The sequence below is a fragment of the Schistocerca piceifrons genome, chromosome 1 (assembly GCF_021461385.2).
Source record: "Schistocerca piceifrons isolate TAMUIC-IGC-003096 chromosome 1, iqSchPice1.1, whole genome shotgun sequence".
In the NCBI taxonomy this organism is placed as follows: Eukaryota; Metazoa; Arthropoda; class Insecta; order Orthoptera; family Acrididae; genus Schistocerca; species Schistocerca piceifrons.
The window spans coordinates 551,280,507-551,286,598 of NC_060138.1; positions in this window are offsets into that span (position 1 = coordinate 551,280,507).

The following is a 6,092-nucleotide window of genomic DNA, read 5'->3' on the forward strand; positions in this document are numbered from 1 at the left end:
GTTGGTAGACTTTCTTGGGATAGTTTATGTCTATCTTCAAGAATCTGTTCAGTTAACTTTCTTTAGAATCTCTGTGAGGCTCTCCCATAGATTAAACAAACCTGTGAGCATTCGTGCTGCCCTTCTCTGAATACATTCAATATCTCTGGTATAAATCCAACACTCTTGAGCAACATTTTAGAACTGGTCACAGGAGTGATTTGTAAGCAGTTTCTTTACTAGGCTTGTTAGACTTCCCAATATTCTACCAGTAAACCAAATTCTACCACTTGCTTCACCCACCACTGAACCTTTGTGATCATTCCACTTCATATCCTGCAAAAAGTTACACCCAGGCCGATTCCAATAGTGAATCATTGATATTATAGTCATAGGTTAATACGTTTTTCGTTTTGTGAAGTGCAATTTCTGAACCTTTAGAACAAGTTTCCAATCTCTGCACCACATTGAAATCTTGTCAAGATCTGACTGAATACTTACGTAGCTTCTCTCAGATAGTATTTCATTACAGATAACTGCATGATCTGCAAAAAGCGTGATTTTACCATTAATATTGTCTGTAAGGTCATTAATACACAACATGGACAGCAAGGGTCCCAACATACTTCCCTTGGGCACACATGAAGTTACTTCTACATCTGACACTGACTCTCTATCCATTGAGTGAGGTGGTGCAGAGGTTAGCACACTGGACTCGCATTTGGGAGGAATACGGTTCAAACCAACATCTGGCCATCCTGATTAAGGTTTTCCGTAATTTCCATGAATCGCTTCATTCAACTGTCAGGATGATTCCTTTGAAAGGGCACAGCCAACTTCCCTTCCCGTCGTTCCCTAATCTGACGGGACCAATGACCTTGCTGTTTGGTTCCCTCCCCCAAATCAACCAACTAATCAACCAACCTCTCCATCCAAGATAACATTCTATATCGTTGCCTTGATTCAAAGTTTTCAGTATGTCATGTGAGAAAAGTGCGAGTTGGGTTTCACGTGATTGGTGTTTTCGAAATCTATGCTTGTGGGCATTGAGGAGGTCATTCTGTTCAAGATTTCTCACTGTGTTCGAGCTCAGAATATGTTCTAAGATTCTACAATAAATCGATGACAAGGATAATGGACGGTAATTTGTGGATCACTTCAACTACCCTTCTTGTAAATAGGTGTGACCTGTGCCTTTTTCAAGAACTGAGCACGCTTTTTTGTTTGAGGGATCTACGGTAGATTATAGCTAGAAGAGGGGCTTATTCATTTCCGTGCAGGATCTGACAGCTATTGCATCAGTTCCTGGAGCTGTGTTCAATTTTAACAATTCAACTGTTTCTCTACACCACTGGAACTAATACTTGTTTCATTGATCTTTTCAGCGGTACAAGGATTAAACTGGGGCACAACTTCTGGGTTTTCGTTTGTAAAGGAACATTTGATAACGGAGCTAAGCATTTCAGCTTTTGCTTTACTACCCTCAGTTTGAGTTCCTGTCTCATTCGCTAGCTACTGGACACTTACTTTGGTGTCACAAACAGCCTTTACATGTGACCAGGATTTCTTTGGGTTCTATTTAAGATCTCTTGACAATATCCTGCTACAGCAGTCATTGAAGGTATCACAAATTGCTCTCTTCACAACTAGATGCGTTTCATTCAGCATCTCTCTTTCTTTAGCATACGCTTTGTTTCACACCTATTATGCAGTAAGCTTTGTTTTCTTAGAAGTTTCTTTACAGTGACTGTATACCATAGTAGTTCCCTCCCATTATGAACTGTTGTACTGGCTACATATCTATGAAGTGCATGGTCAACTATTGTTTTAAACTTGAGCCACAGTTCCTCTATATGCTCCTGACCTGTGCTGAAAGCTTCAGGTTCCTCACTGAGACATGATGCTACAGATTTTTTATCTAGTCTACTGAACATATATATCTTTCTGCTTGTTTTAGCTGTCCTTTATACTTTCTAATCATTGTTACAACAAATGTGTCATGGTCACTGATACCAGTTTCGATATGGACATCCTCAAAGAGGTCAGGTCTATTTGTTGCCATTAGATCGAAACTATCTGTTCTATGTAGTTTTCAGAAAAGGCATTTAGTATTGTTTCAGAGGATGTCTTATCATGCCCACCATTGACAAAACTGTAACTTTCCCAGTTCATTGTTAGATGATTAAAGCCTCCACCAATCATTACAGTATGATTGGGGAACTTATGGACAAGTGAAGTGAGGTTTTCTCTAGTTTTCGGTTACATCAGGAGATGAGTCTGGTGGCTAACAGGAGGACCCAATTACTGAGACTGGGTCTTGCCCAAACAATCTCCATGCAGCTGCAACTTCTGTCTCGGTAGATCTGAGTTTCTTGTCTACTGCGATGAATACATCACCTCCATTTCCCATTTGCCTATCCTTTGGATATACGCTTAAATTTTCCCCAAAAATCTCATTGCTATAAATTTCAGGTATCAGCCAGCTTTCAGTACCTAGCGTTTTGTGAGCTTCATTGCTTTTCATGAGCACTTCAAACTCTGCCACTTTTTTGCAAACGCTTCAGCAGTTTACCATTAGGATTTTAATACTATCACCTGTTGAAGGCATTTCTTTCTATCTTACAGTGATACTTCTGGGTGTCTTACAGCTATCGTTACCTGAACTGGATGGAGTGTTACCTAATCTAAAAAAAACCCTTGTATGCATCCCACTCACAGTCAGGTACCTGAGTAGCAGCACCATATGTGTACTGCACACCTGACCTATGTAGGAGAAATTTACAGTTCTCAACCCTGTGGCGTAAGTCCAGGAAGTTGCAGCCTAGCTTGTCACAAAGCCTTCACAGTCTCTGGTTCAGTCCTTCTCAGTCCCTGTTAGTTAATATTAATGTATGTCTATTGTTACTTTAACTCTTATTGAATTACACATGTTTAAAATATTTATATTTGTGGAAATATGTTCATGTCACATGTAAAGCTGCAGCATCCTACCATCATCAGCTTTGGAGGCCATGTGCTTACAATCCAAAATTGTACAGGCACTGTATTCAAGATGGTGCACATTGAAATAGGTCACATAGCTCTAAATAAAAGTGTGCAGATTTTAGCTCAAGAGCTCACAAACGTTAGTGAACAGAGTATGATTCATAATATCCTTAAAACGAAAATGAATTTCTTCTAGGAAATATTTAGGAGCGTCAAATATGCTAATAATAGTATTGTTGAAAGTGGACAAAGTGTCGTTCTAAAAGTAAATGAGCGAGTAAACTACTTTTGAATACTTTAGCAGCTCTATTCTTGTTTCAAGTAGAAGTCAGATATAATCATGCAATGTGACATGGCAGTGTGCTGTAAGTTACAAATAATACTCAGATACCTCTTTATTTTCACTGTAATATGCTTACTGTTTTCCTAAAAGTACTATTTCTAAGTTTTTATGTAAAATTCTGGCTGATTTTTGTCATACCCAGAAACTACATCACAAAGTAAGGCTTTTATTTCAACAGTTGCACTTTGTTTCCATTTTTAAAGTAAGACAAGGTTGTGAAGGGTCACAGATGCTGTGAATATAATGCTTCCATTACTTAATTTTGCTACCCATCTTCTTGCTGCTGTGCAGAAGAGTCCTCATTCAGTAATCGCTGCAATAGAAACACTATTATGTACTTATATGGGAATTAAATCAGGTGAAGACTAACTTTAAACCTCTAAAGGTACTATTACATTTTCTGTTTGCTATTTCTCATAACATTTACGCTTGCTGACTAAAGTAAAAACTTATTATCAATATACTGAAATTAAAATACCTTTACAACATTGAGTGCTTGGAAAGACATGATGAAAATTTTTCTGCTGCACTAGGATTTGAAGCTAGAACATGCCTTACGTGGAGACATTGAGGAGTTTGGAATCTTGAATAGACAAAGAATTGAGGAACTGTAGTGCCATGCAGTGAACAAATCCTGCAAAGGAAAGATCTGAGTTTGAATCCCAGGCAAGAATCAATATACTCAACAGCTCAAACGCAAATAAAAGATGGAATAAGTGTCCTGGCCGTTACACAGTGTTTGTATATTAACTAAAAGAAAATTACAAGTGTAATAAAGTTCACTGATGACAAAGTTTCTACATGCAGACAATTCTGTCTCTGTTGTAGACCAGCTTAACCTCTAGTTGATAATGAAGTGACCTCAAGTTTTTCATGAATTTGGGACTACAGTGCACACACACTTGGCGTTACCAAAGGTGGATAGGATTTCTTTGTCTCTTTTAAAACCGACACCTCTAGTGAGAATCAAACCCAGATGCTAAGTAATAAGACCTACCATCGATCCAACAGATCACTGAACTCCACATGTTACTTGGTAATGATTTTGACATAATGCAAATGTGCCACTCTGAATGAGCATTCTGACTCCCTGTTTCCCTAGAGCGGATTACAGTCATTTTCTTGTCTGGTCGAATCGCCTTTAAATAGCTGCCTCTGCTACCCAATATGTTCATTGAGTCTGATTTCATAATCACTGAAATAAAACCACATAACAGACATCGATATAGTTGTCTTCTAGTTGAGGTAACCCGCTCAACTAAAATGTTCTGCAGTGCAAAAGAAAACCTGTGTTACTGAACCGATTTTTCGGCAATTTAGTAAACCACACCTCATCTGTGTGTTTACAGTATCAACCTGTTAGAGGCTCAGAGATAAATTACTTCATTTTCTTATCCGCCAGTAGTAGCAAAACCACTGAAATAAACATTGCCGAGAAAGAGCTCCTAGCTGCCTGTCCTGATCAGAACATTTTCTGTTGCATTGGCTTATGGTCGCCTGACACAAGCTGGCATCAGCCCAAGTTATCATGTTGCATTGAAGCTTGACCCTGTGATCGACAGCAGACGTTTCTTCTCTCACATTGGCTAGCACAAGATTATTTAATATTGTAGCTTAATTTTCAGACCCAAATATTTTCGACAAACTGAATATACGCAACGCTGTAACAACGTTATAGCCTCACACAGCATATAAGTATGGAACCTACAATTGAGGCCAAAATTTATCTGGAGAAAACAGTTATGTGCATAAGTTCATAACTTCGTGGCTATTTTGTTTGGTGCATTGTTATGCGAGTTGTTAAAAGTGTATTTATGAATCATCATTCTTCATTTGAGGTTCTAATATTGTTCTTGCATCGACATCTTGAACATAGCACATTTGAAGGTTATGGGTAGCATTGTTTATGAGTTAGAAATAGGAGTATTACATAGAAGCGTTGTTCGCCACATTTAGAAAGCCCAACAGCTGAAACTCTGTTGCTTAAGATATGAAGTGCTGTTCCCCATAAGACTTGAACCTAGAATCAATGCAGCCTGTACTTTACAGCGCAAGGACGTTTCCACAGACATAGCGACCAACTGCATCATTCAGTGCTCCATCATTGTCTTAGTGATGAATAAGATATATAATTTGCAATTAAAATGAAGTTAGAACCGAATATAGCCAAGAAAAGAAGCACATTGGAGAGGAGTACAGACACACAATAATGTTGGCCGGTGAGTGTACTATGTTCAATGATTTCAAGGTGAATATTCCCATCCAACATTATGTCTCCTCACAACATAACACCTGGACACCAAAACTATCATGTTCGACAATGTTCCTGGTTGTGTTAAGTGTTTGTTCTCACCTACTGTCATATTAAGGTATGTCTAGCAATGTTAAACTTGATATACCTAAATTCTCATGTAATAAATGCTCATATAAGATTATATAATTTTACTTAACTTGTCTTATGTTACTAGTAAACTACATGCACAATATGTAAGTAAAGGATTAAATAAGATATCAATTAAAATCAAATCACTGAGGCATATCTGTCACTTTAAAATTCACCGTGCAATGTATAGGCTGATTAACAACTCACAGAACGAAACGGAATATGAAGTCAAAACATTCTACAATGTGGAGACGAAAAGGAAAGATAGTTTTGACATTGACATCGATTGAGAGAGACTGTGCTGTCATCTGATGACATCGGAAGTTAACCTGTTTTCGCTGCGCTCACTTAAGTTTTAATAGTTCATTTTATGCTTTTGCGTCTACTTAGTCTTTATTTTAT